A 16,217-nucleotide genomic window follows, 5' to 3' on the forward strand; every position below is an offset into this window, starting at 1 on the left:
TGGTGCACAAGGAGGTATAATTACATTGAAACTTGACTCAGGGTACTTGTCATTTCTTCTAAGAAGTTGGGCTCTAGAGACAGGCTACCTGTGCTAGCTTAAGGGCCTAAGGGTCTGGCCTGGTCTCACTCATACAGATAGTGTAGAGGTCATTTGGCCTATTAGCCACCTCTGGTCCTGGATGTAGGGGCTTGATATGGTCTGGACTAACAGATAAAACAGATCACCAGGGATTTTAGGTTTTTCGAGACAAGGTTTCTCTGTATAACAGCCCTGGCTGTCTTAGATTTGCTGTGTAGACTAGACTGGCCTTGAACTCAAGAGATCCACCTGGCTCTGCCTCCCAAGTGCTGGGACTAAAGGTGTGTGCCACCATGCCCAGCTTGGATTTTTTTTTTTTTTTAACATCTTTCTCAATGGAAAGACAACCCTGTGTGCTTAACAATCCTGGTTTCTCTGGAGATCTTTGGGCGTAAGGATCTTTGTGCTGTGCTCTTAAGCCCATGTCTGGCTGCTCATGGACTTGTAGGACACTGCCATGGACCCAGTGACTTCAGAGAGCCACCTTTTCCCCATTTTCATGAACATCCAGCATGGCCTAGCAGTACTGATATATGGAAACAATGTTCCCAGAGACCCAGTAGTAGTGTGGCCCAGATCCCTCGAGAACCCAGAGGGCCCATCAAAAAGGAGAAGCTGGGCCCTTACCTACCGCTCTTCCAAAAGACCCAGGTTCAGTTCTCAGCAACCACATGGCAACTCACAATCACCTGTAATTGCAGTTCCAGGAAATTTGATGGCCTCTTCTGGGGATGCCAGCCATACACATAAAATGATAATAAATGCTTTAAAAAAGAGAGAAGAGGAAATCCTGTCTCAAAAACCAAGAGACGGAGACAGAGAGAGAGAGAGAGAGAGAGAGAGAGAGAGAGAGAGAGAGAGAGAGAGAGAGAAAACAGCTATTTCTCAATGTCTCTCTGTCATAGCAACTTGCTTGCCCATACCCCAGACCTGACTTAGCCTGCTGCAGGTTACTGGTTGTAGTCAACTCTTCCTTAACTATAGCGGTCTGGACTCTTCTATGCTACAAGACTCTTGGCTGCATTTACTCCACTCCTTTTAACCACTTATCATGGGCTGGTTTCTATTTATCATGGAACTACTGTTTGTCAAACTTAACCAAGAGTCAGGGTTTCCCTGTGTAGCTCTGGCTGTCCTGGAACTCGATCTGTAGACCAGGTTCAAACTCAGAGATCTGCCCGGGCGTGCACCATCACCGCCCTGCCAAACTCAAGTCATATGTAGCGGCTATATTAAAATGTAAGTAGGGGGGTTAGAAGAAGAAGGAAAAAAAAAACCCACCAGGCAGTGGTGGCACACATCCTTAATCCCAGCACTCAGGAGGCAGAGGCAAGGGGATCTCTGTGAGTTCAAGGCCAGTCTGGTCTATGGAGGGAGTTCCAGAGCCATAGCTACACAGAGACACCCTCCCTGACACCCCAAAATAGAAGAAGACAAAACTCACATCACTCTCCAGAAAGTGAAAGACACGGAGAAGCAAGAAGGCCTTACAGGAGCCCCTGAGGTGCTAGACACACTTCCCTCCCTGGGTCCATATCCCAGGTGTATCACAGCCAAACTCCTGTTGAAACCTGCATAGGCCCAGCTCTGCCCTTTTGTCTGGTCTTACCTTCTGTTGAAATTTCCTAGGATTCTAGCCAAGCTCCCCAAGATTTCAATGATCAGTTGTGGGTGGGTCAGAGAAGTTAAAAAAAATAAATCAATAAAAGGGTTTCTGGGCTCCATCCCAGATTTCCTGACATATAAATTCTTAAGAGTGGGTGTGAGCCCAGAAATCAGGTTGGTTCTGTTTTTAGAGCACCAGGAAGGTTCCTATCACCTCAGAAGCCTGGTAAATGCTTCCCCCCCACCCCCCTGCCTAAGACAGGGTTTCTCTGTGTAGCCTTGGCTGTCCTGGACTCACTGTATAGACCAGGCTGGCCTCAAACTCACAGTGATCCACCTGCCTCTGCCTCCCAAGTGCTGGGATTGAAGGCATGTGCGCCATGTCCTGCGGGGAATACTTTTGAGGCCTCCCAGAATGTGTCAATAGTCACAAAGGACCCATCTGGAGAGCTTCCAAAATCAGCATGGATATACAGGGCCCTCAGTCCTCAGGGATGAGCTTGGGTGGCTTGGGACACCGCTGGCATCTCTGACTTGCGGTTACTCTTGCCAGGCAGAGCTGACATGAGTGGTGTAGACCCCAGGCTCAGAAGTAGTCTCCAGCCATGCTGAAACTTCTCACCCCAGCTTTAGGTCAGGCAGTTTGGTGACTTGGCCTCCGGGGCCTGGGATGGGAACCATCCCCAATTTTGTTGGGCAAACTTATCCAGGGACAGGAGGAAGCCTGGGTACACTGGTGTCTTGTTTCCTGATCTAACCTGAGCTACATAACATAGATGCTAGAGCTCTCGGCTCAGAGCCCATGGTTCCTTTGTTCACAGCTGTCCTCTTACTTCTGGTTCTGTCTTCATCAGTTCCTTTGTTCAGGTCTGAGTCAGTTGGGGTAGATGGAGAAGTTGCGTGAACCTCCAAGGAACCACATGTCTGCGCACAGGAACCAGCCAGGAACCAGTCACTCCATCTCACTCAAAGACCTTGTTACGTGGCCAGCTCAACCTTTCTGAAGGACACAGGGATGCATGTCTTACACCTACATAGTGGAGGAGAGTTTAGCTACAGACAGGAAGTGAGGAAATCACAGGTATTCATGTACTAGAAGAGTAATTTGGGTCAGTAATTAAAAGACTCAGTCACCATTTAGTGCAATGTCTTTTCATGTGGAAACTGAGTTAGAGAGGGAAGAGGCCTCGGCCCAAGGTCACACAGCTTTAACTCTTTTCCTGGCATTAAAAAAAGAGGGGCTAAGCAGGAAGTGGTGGCTCACACCTGTAATCCCTGAACTCGGGAGGCAGAAGCAGGTGGATCTCTGTGAGTTCCAGGCCAGCCTGCTCTACAAAGTGAGTCCAGGACAGACAAGGCTACACAGGGAAACCCTGTCTTGAAAATCTAAGAACAAAGAGGGGCTGGAGATGGCTCAGTGGCTGAAAGCACATAGTAATCTTGCTGAGGACCCAAGTGTGATTGCCAGCACTCATACTAGGCAGCTCCCAACAGCCTGTAACTCCAGCTCCAAGTGAACAGACACTCCTGTGTCCTCACACAAAGAAATAATGATAAAATGGTTCTTTAAAAAGTCCCCAGGTGAAGCAATATGAGTTCCAAGGCTAGCATTTGGAAAGTAGAGAACTTTGAGGCTAGCCTGGGCTACACAGTAAGGCTCTGTCTCAAAACAACAAAACAAAACAACCCCCCCAAAACGTGAACAACAAGAACAAAAAGGTTTTGAACTTGAGCATTCAGTAGACTAGATCTCTTGGGGTTATAAAAGGAGCTCTGTTGCAGCCAGGCCGGGCAATATATAATTCGTCTCCTCAACAAGGAGACATTTGTCTTTGGGTATTTTTTTTAAGGTTTTTTGAGACAGGGTTCCTCTGTATAGCCCTGGCTGTCCTGGACTTGCTTTGTAGACCAGGCTGGCCTTGAACTCACAGAGATCCACCTGCCTCTGCCTGCTGAGGGCTGGATTTAATGGCACGCCTGGCTGAGACAAGTTCTTATATAGCTCAGGCAGGCCTAAAACTCCTGCACCTCAGCTGAGTGCGGTGGCTCATGCCTTTAACTCTAGCACTCAGGAAGCAGAGGCACGTGAACCTAGGCGTTCCAGGCAAGCTTGACAAGCTACACAGGAAGACAGGCTCTCAAACAAGTAAAAACCAACCAACCAACAAAAACTTCCTGATCCTCCTGCCTTAGACCAACCAAGTGCTGGGATTAGAGTTTCGTGGCATTATACCTGGCTGTTTTGCCATTGGAATTAGGAATATGAAGCCTTTGATGCAATGGCTGAGGCTGGGTCTTGCCCACCACTCTCTTTAGCATATCACATACTTAGTGCTTAAAAGGAATATGTGAATCTGGAAAATTGGAATTTAAATCCACAGTCTCCTACTAAACAGCTTTATTTGATCCATGCAGGGTAGGAGTTCTCCCACACAGATAAAAGGAGGACCAGAAGGTTGGAGATGCCTAAAAAAAAAAAAAAAAAAAAAAAAAAAAAAAAAAAAAAAAGAAAAGAAAAAAGAAAAAGATAGGCCATACTGCAGAGGCCGACCTTGAACTCTTAACTCCTCCTGCCTCAGTCTTCTAAGTGCTGGCATTACATACCTGCGCCACCTTGCCCAGCAGCCCAGGGGCAAGCTCTACACAGCAGAGTCGGAATCAATAAGCAGTTACTGTTTAACGCGATGTTCTCAAAATTCTTGGCCTGATCAATAACGATGGACTGTAGATTGTATTTGTTTACTGTCTAGTCTCCTGTCACTGGGAGGCAGGAGTTTGGGTTTGCTTTGGTGACTCCCCCACTCCTGGTTTGGCACAGAACCCAATTTATGAAGCTTTCGTTAGCTAAGCCCAACTTCTCGAAAGAAAATCTTTAAGGTTTTGAGCGGCTCGCCTTTGCGGATCGGGAAACTGAGCTCAGAGACTTGAAGCTGATGATGCTCCAAGGTCACATCGTGGCGGGCTCCTGTCCATCATCCCCATTCACGTAGCTTCTAAAGGACGCAGACACGCAACTCCAGGTGGTGCCGGCGCTTTTTCCTTTCTCGTGCCCTTCATTAACGCTTCTCCTGCGACCTTTTCTCTATCCGCTAATGAGTACCTGCGTTTGGCAGCGCTGCCCCAATCCCCGTGCATCTGTTATGATTGCGGTTTGAAGAGACACGTGCTACACGAGTGAATGAATCGCACGTCCCCACCCCCGCCGACAGCCAATCAGAATGAGCTGAAGCCGGACCACTTCCGCCTATTGCGGGCCCTGGCTGCGCCAGACGGCCCACGTGAGGCTTACAAGAAAAGGGAGTAGGCGGTGGCGCGTAGGGGGCGGGCTCTTTCCACCTCTTCACCAATCACAAGGTCCTCCGGGGACGCGAGAGGCGGGGCCAACGTGAGGCGCCAACGCTTAAACGCGAGGGGTAGGTGGGTGCAGGGAGGAGTCCTGAAAGGGGGAGCGGTGAATGATAGGCCCGTCCATCCAATCCTTGGAGGGGTTGGGCTGTATCAACCAATAGGAAGTCTTATGGGCGGGGCCTGCGCCGCAGCAAGTTCGGTTGCGCGGAGACCGCAGCTGTTCCCTGTCAGTGGAGGCAGCGGCCGTCAGAGGCGGCGGCCACGGCTTGCGGCGGCTGGGCGGAGGTGAGTGTCCGCGGCGCGCCGCACCTTCCTCTTCCTGCCGCAGGTCGCTGTGGGTGGGAGTGCGCCGGCGCTGGGGACGCTTATGTAAGGGTCGCGCGCGCCACGGCTCCGCGGGCTCCGCGAGTGACGGCTGGAGGAGACGACTGCGGGCGGTGCACGACGCTGCGCGACGCGACGTGCGCGGTCCCTCCCCCTCCTCAGGCACCGGGTCGGCACGGACCCGCCCCCTCCCTTGCTCTGGGAGCACGGGAGCCGGCAGCTGCTGGAGCCCCGGTCAGGCATAGGCGACTCGTCCCGCCCCCTTGGAGGCCCTCGTCGGTCTCAGTCCTGGGGGTGGGGTGGGGGTTTCGCGCATTTTCCAGATAGAGAAACTGATGCTCCAAGCCTGAAAGTGCCTGCCTCGCGCCAGCTTCCTGAGGGAATCTGTCAGAATGGGTGCTCTAGTAGTCCCTGTCTTACTGGATATGAAATCCATGCAGGGAGCTTAAGAGAGACTGTTCCTTGTTCTAGATGTCTGCACCACGTCTCTCGGGAAGCTACGAGGGGCCCTTGGGGTCCACTTCGGTTTAGGTGTGAAAGGACTTCTGAGGCTCCCAAGATGCATTGATCTGCCCAAAGCCCCTCGGGAGGTGTACCTGGGCACAGCCCATTACTTTTTTTTATAGTTTATAAGAGTTTATGATGCCAGGCATGGTGGCACAAGCCTTTAATCCCAGCTCTTGGGAGGTAGGGGCAGGCGTATCTCTGTGAGAGCTAGGCCAGCCTGGTCTACAGAGCGAGTCCAGGACAGCCAAGGCTACACACAGAGAAACCCTGTCTCGAAAAACAAAACAAAAAAGAAAAGAGAGAGAGAAAAAAAAAGGGTTGATGATATGTGTTTGGGAAGTGCCCTCCTGGCATGCTATCGAGAAGCTCTGGTTTTGAGGACTGATGTCTACAGGTTCCTTCCAGAGTGACTAGCCCTGCGTACTTTGAGTGAGCTCTTTTACCTTTTTGTAGGGCTCTTTCCTCATCTCACGGAACTTTACAGTCAAGCAAGATTTCTCTAGGTCTTTGGCTGCTTAAAAATTCTTAAAAATCGGAAGGTCTCTTAATTTTTAGAAACGAAGTCAGCTAGGGCTAGTTACTCCCATCCTCCAACTGAGAAAACTGAAGCTTAAAGAGCCTACTAGATAGACTGACAGCTAGAGCCGGGAGTCGAGTCTTTGCCTTCCGTCGTGTTCCCTCACCTACTGCCTCCAGCAATCCTGGCTAGCCTCGTGCTAGGGGGTGGACAAGCTCAGCCTTCTACCCACTTGGAGCTAAAGCTTGTTTGCCTGTTCTTCACTGTTAACTCTCAAACTCTTCTCTTAATTTTTGAGACAAGATCTTGCAATGTAGCCCAGGATTTTTTTTTAAAAACTCTTGATCTTCTTGCCTGTTCCTCCCAAGTGCTGGGGTTACAACCACATACCAGCAGTTATAGACAGGGTTTGTCTGTGTAATAGCCCTGCCTGTCCTTGGCTGATTTGTAGACCAGACTGGTCTTGAATTTACAGAGATCCACTTGCCTCTCCCTCCCGAGTGCTGGAATTAAAGGTGTGTTCCACAACCCCGTGAATCTTTTTGTTTGTTTGTTTGCTTTTTTGTTTTTTGAAACAGGGTTTCTTTGTGTATCCCTGATTGTCCTGAAACTCACTCTGTAGACCAGGCTAGCTTTGAACTCAGAGGCCATTTGTCTCTGCTTCCTGAGTGCTGGGATTAAAGGCATTCCACAGCCTATCTCAATGGATACATATTACAAAATTGTCCAGCATGGAAAGCTCTGGGAACATTGTAGAAGAGGTGCTGGAAAGGTTGTAAAGGCCAAAGGATCAGGGAGTTTATTGTGAGAGTGTGTCTCCTAATAACTAATGTCAGAATCTATACCCTTGAAATCTCACCAGCATGGCTGTCCAAATGTGAATTGAGCAAGGGTGATACCAATGGACATACCAAAGTAAATGGGGGTAAAGGAACACACAAAGCCTTTACCCTACACAAAGAGCTACAGGCAACTTAGGAAAGCAGGGAATGGGAGAAGTGGTCCTCCCCAGGGAAGAGCACACCAGTTGGTTTTACAGTGCCAAATGATCAGCCATGAAAACATACATACAAGTAACATAATGTGGATGAAGTAGTTTATATTAGTGATATGTATGTGTTAACATATATGTATATAAATCCATTAACAGTTAATGAAAGGGGCCTGGGATCAGGTTGTTAAGTGATTAAATATATAAAAAAAAAAAAAAAGAAAAGAAAAAAAAAACCAGTTAATGAAAAAAGATGCCATGAATTTGAAGAAGAGTTGGGAAGGGCATATGGAAAGATTTGGAGGGAGGATGTGAAAGGGAGAAATATAATCTCAAAAAAAAATATTAAGAAAGCATTGCTCTTCTAGGAAGAAAAACAAAACAAAAGAAAGAAGGTATGTGACACTGTGCAGAGTTTTGTTTTGTTTTTTCGAGACAGGGTTTCTCTGTGTAGCCTTGACTGTCTTGGACTTGCTTTGTAGACCAGGCTGGTCTTGAACTCAAAGCAATCCACCTGCCTCCGCCTCCCAAGTGCTGGGATTAAAGGTGTGCACCACTACCCCCACCAGCACCACCACCATCTCCACCCCCACCCTGGTGAGTTTTTTTAAGATCATTTTTTATGTAACTGAGGCTGGCCTTGAACTCTCCTGACCTTCCTGCCTCTACTTGCCAAGTGCCGCTATTATAGGTGCACATCCAGTTCCTCCTTGCTTTTTTCTTGCAGTACCCCAAATGCTGTGTTAGGAGCATGTCCTCCCAAATTCCACATTCTCACTGCTTGTGTCCTCACAGTCCCTATTACTGTCCTGGGAACAAGAAAGTGCTTACTAAATGTTTTCTATAAATTGGGATGGCTCATGGTGAAAACTAATGAACATAGTAGGGCAGAAGTTGGAGAAGATAGAAAGAAGTCAGTTTGGGGCAATGGCAGTGGTCAGAATCACTGGGAGGAAGTCAGTAGATTTGGGAGGGAGTCCCATCTCTCTGCAACACTCCTGTCTGAGCCATATGCCTCATTGGGCTCACTGTATTTCTGGAAAATTCTTGTGGGCCTTCTCTTTTGTGCTCATGGTAGCATCTTACCTCTTTTGAATGGACCCCGGTTTTTTTTCTAGAAGTGCCTGGTTGCTCCTACATTAGTGTTAAAGCTGTGTAGTGAGATAGAACTAGTGTCTCAGACTGAAGCAAAGTCTGCTCCTGAGGGTTAGAGGTAGTTATGTGGAGAAATTGCCTTCGGCTGAATTCTTGACCTGAGGCATCCTGTGCAGAATGGGAGTCTTTACCTGCTCACTCGCTGGGACCTCACCCTAGCCTGTGGCTACCTGCAGGAAGGAGGACCTGCAAGTGAAACATGGGAAGTTGGCAAAAGTCAGGTGGCTGGACACGATGGCCTGTGCCTGCAGTCCCAGCACTCAGGAGATGAGGCAGGAGGGTTGAAAATTCAAGGCCAGCCTGTTACATAGTGAGTTCCAGGTCAGTCTCAGTTATATAGTGACACCCTGTTTCCTCCTTGTACTCCTTAACAAAACAGGACTCTAATGCTGTCTTACATTTAACCTCTTGACTTCAAGGTCACTTCTTCAGCTGCCTATGAGACGCTTCAGTTTTCCTCAAGAGCTTTTTAGTGTCCATTCTCTGGTCTTATTTCTAGTGCTCTTGTTTTATTCAGGGCCTTTCCTCTTGTTCTGTCAAAATTAAACTACTCTAAGGACTTTGCTGAATTAAGTTTGCCAAACCTACAGTTGGATATGGCTTCATTTTAATATGATGATGATGCTATTAGTTATAAAAGCCAACATGCATGTTGTGTGTGTGTGTGTGTGTGTGTGTGTGTGTGTGTGTGTGTGTGTGCTGTCACTCTTTGATAGGGATGTTACCTACAGAGAGATGACATAATTCATTCAAAGTCATTCAGGTAGGAATGGCATGGCTGAACTAGCCCTGGGCTCAGGTCCCACTGCGTACATCTCATGTTTCATCTCACTTTTGCCTCCTAAAGTTAGTCTATAACAGCTTATTGGCACTTTTGGGGCAGAGCGTGTGCCTTTTGGCATGGATCTCTAGGCAAGGCAAAACTCAGTATATGTTTTATTGAATTAAATGACTCAAACATTCTATTTAATTTTGACATAATCTATCATGGCAACTGGTTTTCTGTGGATAAGTGAGCTTGCTGGTCTGTCTCCCATTTTGTTGTTTATTGACCAGTGGCCTGAGCAGCCCACAAGTAGCATTTGGAAAAGAACTCCACAGAGTCTCCAATGTGGCTGCACACTCCCTTGAGTTCCTGGGGTGGGGATGCTTAAACAGTGTGGGGTATGCTCTTAGGTATGGCAAGGTGGGACCTCAGCAAGAGAAGATAAGAGAAAAGTGTGTGTGTGTGTGTGTGTGTGTGTGTGTGTGTGTGTGTGTGTGTGTGTGTCTCAGGGTAGGGGAGGTAGGGTGGTAGAAGATGCATGGCTGGTCACGTAGGCCTGTGTTTCATTAGTGTCAAGTTGCATAGTGAGATAGGCCAGCATCTGAGAATCAGGAGGGCAGGTAGCACTTAAGGATTAGATGCAGCTGCCTGGAGAAAGTGCATCTGGAGCTGGATGGAGGGGGCAGGAAAGAAAAAGCTCTTGCAGGAAACAGAAACTGTGTGAGTTTTTGTTTTTTCATAGTGGTTCAAACAGAAGGATTTTACTTAAATGCTTATTGCATGCTGGCCCTCATCAGAGCATGCCTTTTTCCTCTTTTAGTGGTGGGGATTGCTTGATCCTAGGGTCCCTTGCATATTAGGTAAGTGCTGTATCACTCAGCTACATCCTAGCCTTGTTTATTTTGTTTTGGTTTGGTTTTTTCGAGACAGGATTTCTCTGTGTATCTTTGACTGTCCTGAACTCACTCTGTAGACCAGGCTGGCCTTGAACTCACAGCGATCCGCCTGCCTCTGCCTCCCAAGTGCTGGGATTAAAGGTGTGCGTCACCACCGCCCGGCCCTAGCCTTGTTTATATATTTTTAAATTTTATGTATATGGGTGTTTTGCCTGCATGTATGAATGTGTGTATGTGTACTGTATGCATGTGTAATGTGTGTGTGTGTACTGTATGCATGTATGCATGTGTGTGTACTGTATGCATGTATGAATGTGTGTGTACTGTATGCATGTGTACTGTATGCATGTATGAATGTATGTATGTGTACTGTATGCATGTATGAATGTATGTGTGTGTACTGTATGCATGTATGAATGTGTGTGTGTACTGTATGCGTGTATGAATGTATGTATGTGTACTGTATGCATGTATGAATGTATGTATGTATACTGTATGCATGTATGAATGTATGTATGTGTACTGTATGCATGTATGAATGTATGTGTGTGTACTGTATGCGTGTATGAATGTATGTATGTGTACTGTATGCATGCTGAGTACCCATTCATCCTTGGTGCTGGAGTTACACAAGGTTGTGAGCTGTGTTTGTGGGAACTGACCCTGGGCCCTCTGCAAGAACAAGTGCTTCTTACCACTGAGCTGTGTTTCCAGCCTCCTTTTTACTTTTTATCTGAAGACAGAGGCTTTGAATCTGTGACTCTTTTCTCTCAGGGCAGGCCTATGTATCACTCCAGCTACTTGGGAGTCTGAGGCAGAAAGATCACAGGTTCAAAGCCCCTGTCTCTCATATCAGGTATTGCTATTGCCCTGCATTTTATAGATGACTGGGTGCAGAGCAGTAAGGTGTGGGGAGCAGGCAGCAGAGGTACCTGGTGGCCCTTAATGGAACAAGCAGTTCTGTGGCCTTCAGTGTCCCTGACATTCCTGCATTCTCTGGGGAGTGTCTGGAGAAATGAGGATAACACTTTTTTTTTTTCCCTTTTACTTCAGCTAGCATTTGCCATCTGGAGAGCTGACAACACTAAGGGTGAGTTCTGAGCCTGAGCCCAGGCCATCATTGGGTCATATGGGAGTTTGTTAAGATACTGTAGTCCTAGTACACACATGTCATCTTTTAGTACAAAAGACTCTTGGCTTTTGGAAAATCTCCACTTCATCTTGATCTCTGTATTTTTCTGGGTTTTCACAGGAAGGTGACATCTGGTTCCCTACAAACTCCAGTTGGCAGCTGGCCAGCTGCAGCAGGAGGCCCTTTTTCTGGAAGGGTGTGGCTTGGGAAGCTAGGCAGGGGGTAGAGGGTGGTGCTGACCTACAGGAAGAATCCCTTCTGTGCAGCCTTTGAGAAGACCCCATATTCAGAGACAGGCATCTGGCTGCCGCACTCATCTGTTAAGAGCACTGGCTGCTGGCTGAGCCTGGAACGTGAGAAGTGTCTTTGTTAGCTAGTGGTAAAAAATTTCTTGACAACATTTCTTATGTCTAGCAGTCACAGGACAGGGAGTAAAGTTAGAATTGACTCTTTTCCTCCCTACCTAGTGTTCAGCAGTGCTGTCCTCTAAAACCTGCAACTTTTGTTTTGTTTTGAGACAGGATTTCTTTGTGTAGGCTTGGCTGTCCTGGACTTGCTTTGTAGACCAGCCTGTCCTCAAACTCACAGCGATCCACCTGCTGGGATTAATGATGTGGGTCACCACGCCTGGCAAAACCTGCAACTTCTGTTTGCTTGTTTTGCTTTGTTTGTTGAGGCAAGGTTTCTCTGTGTAGCCCTGGTAGTCTGGAATTAGCTCTGTAGACTAGGCTAGCTTCGAACTCAGTTTCTCTTGTCTCTACCTCCTGAGTAAAGGCATGTACTATCATGCCCAACAAACCTGCCACTCTTGTTTTTGGTTTTGCGAGACAGGGTTTCTCTGTGTAGCCCTAGTTGTCCTGGACTTACTTTGTAGACCAGGCTGGCCTCGAACTCATGAAGATCCACCTGCCTCTGCCTCGAGTGCTGGGACTAAAGACGTGTGCCACCACTGCCCAGCAAACCTGCCACTCTTAAAGCTTCTCCCTTGGACCCAGCAAACCTGCCACTCTTAAAGCTTCTCCCTTGGAACTTCTCTAGGTTGCATGTGCATCTGTCTGCTCAGCCTGAACTCTCATGAACTGGCTTGGGCCCCATATCCTTGTGCAGTCCAGTCTTGCTCTGGTTTGCAAGAAAAATACTCTTTCCCTCCCTCTGAGCTGCTCTCTCTGTTTCACAGCTGGGGACCCCAGGGACTTTGCTGTTCAACTTTTCCAGAGCTCATGTTTATTCTGGCCTAGAGATTCCTTTGTACTGGGATTTTTCTTCGTTTCTACCAATTGTGCAAAGAATTTTCTCAAGGTGCCCTTCTTGACCCATGAATGGAGTCTCTTTCCTGCTCTCTTATTTGTATGTGTGTTTTGCCTTTGCATCACATGCATGCAGTACCTGAGGAGGCCAGAAGAAGGTGCCTTATCAGTCAGTGATGGGAATCAAACCCTAGTCTTCTGGAACAGCAGCCAGTGCTGAGTCATCTCTCCAGCCTGGAGTTGGTCACTTTTGAGATCTTCCACATTGCTCTTGTCCTAGGCCTTGGGTCAGTAGAGGGTGTTGGTTTTTGTTTTGTTTGTTTGTTTGTTTGTTTGTTTGTTTTGGTTTTTCGAGACAGGGTTTCTCTATGTAGCCTTGGCTGTCCTGGACTCGCTTTGTAGACCACGCTGGCCTCGAACTCACAGCGATCCGTTTGCCTCTGCCTCCTGAGTGCTGGGATTAAAGGCGTGCGCCACCACGCCCAGCTTTTGTTTGTTTTTTTTGTTTTTTTCTGTGTTCTGGCTTAGGATTTCTTTTCTTTTTCTTTCTTTCTTTCTTTTTTTTTTTTTTTTACATATATATGTATATTATTATGCATATATACAATATATTACCTATAGCAAGAAGAACCATGACACAAGAATTATATAAATGTTACATTCTTAGTGTTTTGGCTATTTGTATTTGACAGCCTTGAAGAAGACATCTTTCCTATCTTGGTGCATCTAAATTTCTGAATGTAAATCAATCTCTATCACATATTGTCATTATCAATTTAAAACACCTATCTAGATCTAAAAACATCTTAACCCCTGAACAACTAAGTAGAGGGTGTTTTTAACTTTACCACACTGTCTCCTTAGAAAGTTCATGGTTGATGGGTACCTTTTGGAAACGGTCCATTCTGTTGATATGTGACGCTCTGTACCATGCTTTCCACCACTCTTTTCTTTGCTGGCTCTATACATGAATTCTTAGTGTGGGGCCTGGCCAGTATGGAAGAAAATGAGGCCCAGAGAAGGTTCATGAGCAGAATCCAGGCAGCTGATGCTGTTGTTTTTTTTTAAAAGGCTGTCATCTTTTACAGATGACAAGTTAGAAGAGAAAGTTAGTCACCAAGAAGGGGCTGCTCCCAGGCCATTTGGCTTGTCAGAGCTTGTCTGCACATCATTTCCCCTGCTACTTCCCCAGAGCTTGTCTTAGTGACGGTAACCAAGACTGTCATCTTAGCTGGAGCCTCCCTGCTCGCTGTGTAGCTTTCTCCTGGGGATCTCAGAGGGAAGTGCGTGTGTGAGCTGTTGTTGTGACGTATCCCACCAGAAGACAGAACTCAGGTTTCCCAACCCACCTCAACTGGCAGCTTGCATGTTACCAGGGCTGGGGGCTGGGCCTAGGGTATGGCAAGGCTGCTAGAAATACATTGCTCTAGCTGTGTGAGTTTGGGCTAGGTCAGAGTCTTCTCCTGACTTGCAGCATGACGTCCCAAGCTGAGGCAGCAGGGAAAATTCCATGAGCTGGCTTTGCTGAGTCATGCTTATGTCTCCTTTTTCCTGTGTGTCACTAGTCAGTTAACTGTAAGAATATGAAGCCATCACTTATATCTGCACTTGCTTTATACTTCTGTCCATTGGTATGAAATTTATTACAATAAACCACTAAAATAATATAGTATTCTTTTCATGCATAAGAGAATTGAGACTCTGGCCACTTCAGTGACTGGGTGAATTTCCTTGACAGGTGAGTGGCATGTTTGGGTGAGGTTTTGGGTGCCACACCCTGGCCTGACCCATGGAGCTTTGAGAAATTCATAGTGGCTTTGGTTGAATATTTTGTTGTTGTTGTTTTTTTTTTTTTTTTTTTTTTTTTTTTTTTTTTTTTTTTTTTAAAGATTTATTTATTATCATATATTTATTATTATATATACAGTGCTCTGCCTGCACACCTGCAGGCCAGAAGAGGGCATCAGGTGACATTATAGATGATTGTGAGCCACCCTGTGGTTGCTGGGAATTGAACTCAGGACCTTTGGAGGAGCAGCCAGTGCCCTTAACCTCTGAGCCATCTCTCCAGCCCTGTTGTTGTTGTTTTTAACTATTTATTTATTATGTATACAAAGTTCTGCCTGCATGTGTGCCTGCCTGCCGGAAGAGGGCATCAGATCTCATTATAGACGGTTTTGAGCCACCATGTGGTTGCTGGGAATTGAACTCAGGACCTTTGGAAGAGCACTCAGTGCTCTTAACCTCTGAGCCATCTCTCCAGCCCTGTTGTTGTTTCTCAAGACATGATTTTTTAATCCCAGCACTCGGGAGGCAGAGGCAGGCGGATCACTGTGAGTTCGAGGCCAGCCTGATCTACAAAGTGAGTCCAGGACAGCCAAGGCTACACAGAGAAACCCTGTCTTGAAAAACAAAAACAAAAACAAAAAACAAAACAAGTCAAAAAAAGACATGGTTTTGAGGTGGAGCCTAGGTTGACCTCAGATTCACAGAGCTCTGTTTGCTCTACCTTCTGAGTTCTGGGATTAAAGGTGGGCAGTATCATGCCAAGCTGAAAAGTGTGAGTTTTGAGTTGTTAAAATAGAAAAAAAAATCTAGCTCTTCCTTTTAAGAACTTTAAAACATTTAAAAATACTTTTTTATTTTATGTGCATTGGTGTTTTACCTGCATGTGTGTCTGTGGGAGGTTGTTGGATCCCTGGAACTGGAGTTACAGACAGTGGTGAGCTGCTATGTGGGGGTATTGGGAATTGAACCCAGGTCCTCTGAAAGAGCAGTCAGTGCACCAAGTCATCTCTTTAGCCCCCCCACCCCTTTTTCTTTTGGTTTTCTCTGTGTAGCCCTGGCTGTCCTAGACTTGCTTTGTAGACCAGGCTAGCCTCGAACTCACAGCAATCTGTCTGCTTCTGACTCCTGGGTACTGAGATTAAAGGCTTGCACCACCATGCCCAGCTTTTCAGCCCCACCCCCTTAAGGACTTTTAAGTTTAATTCTTTAAGAGTAACCTTTGAAACTTTCCATTCTATTTACGATTTTAGAAAAAAAATTAACAATCACTTTGAAGGGCCTTTTGATTAATGTTGGTCTCTTTGAATACGTTATTAAATTCATTTGAAAGTTTTAAATTGAATTTATAAATTATAGTCACCTTCCCTTATTATTTTATTATTTCTTGCAATTGTCTGATTAAAAGTCCCTTAATATTTTAATTACTCTTATAAATCTAATAAATAAAGCCAACTCTTAAATTTTCTTAAACATTCCTGTTATGTTATTTATTTTATTTTATTTTATTTTATTTGTGACAGTGTTTTGCTCTGCTGCCTGGAACTTATTATGTAGCCCAAGCTAGCCTTGACTTGCAGTAATCCTTAGGAGTGTTAGAATTTACAGGCATGAACTACCATGGCCAACACTATCCTGGCTTATTTAAGATTTATTTTAATTAGAGTGTGTGTGTGTGTGTGTGTGTGTGTGTGTGTGTGTGTGTGTGTGTGTGTGAAGGTACACAAGTAGGCCAGAGGTGCCAGATCACCCTGGAGCTGGAGCTCCTGGAAGTTGTGGGCACCTGACATGGTGTTGGGAACCAATTAGGTCTTCTGGAAGAGCAATGCTCTTAAACATTGGAATATCTCTCTGTCTTTCCCA

The 16,217-nt window shown here is 46.3% G+C and overlaps 1 protein-coding gene across 1 annotated transcript in view; it reads left to right on the forward strand.

The window, feature by feature from the left end:
- The first annotated feature begins 5,195 nt into the window (after positions 1–5,195).
- Pc (pyruvate carboxylase) overlaps positions 5,196–16,217 on the forward strand; it is a 105,784-nt gene continuing 94,762 nt past the window's right edge. Inside the window, exons 1-2 of the mRNA XM_051145824.1 lie at positions 5,196–5,319; positions 11,244–11,280. The gene's annotated coding sequence lies outside the window, so the exon portion shown is untranslated. The remainder of the gene's footprint in view (positions 5,320–11,243; positions 11,281–16,217) is intronic.

This window comes from Acomys russatus, chromosome 5 (assembly GCF_903995435.1).
Source record: "Acomys russatus chromosome 5, mAcoRus1.1, whole genome shotgun sequence".
NCBI lineage: Eukaryota > Metazoa > Chordata > Mammalia > Rodentia > Muridae > Acomys > Acomys russatus.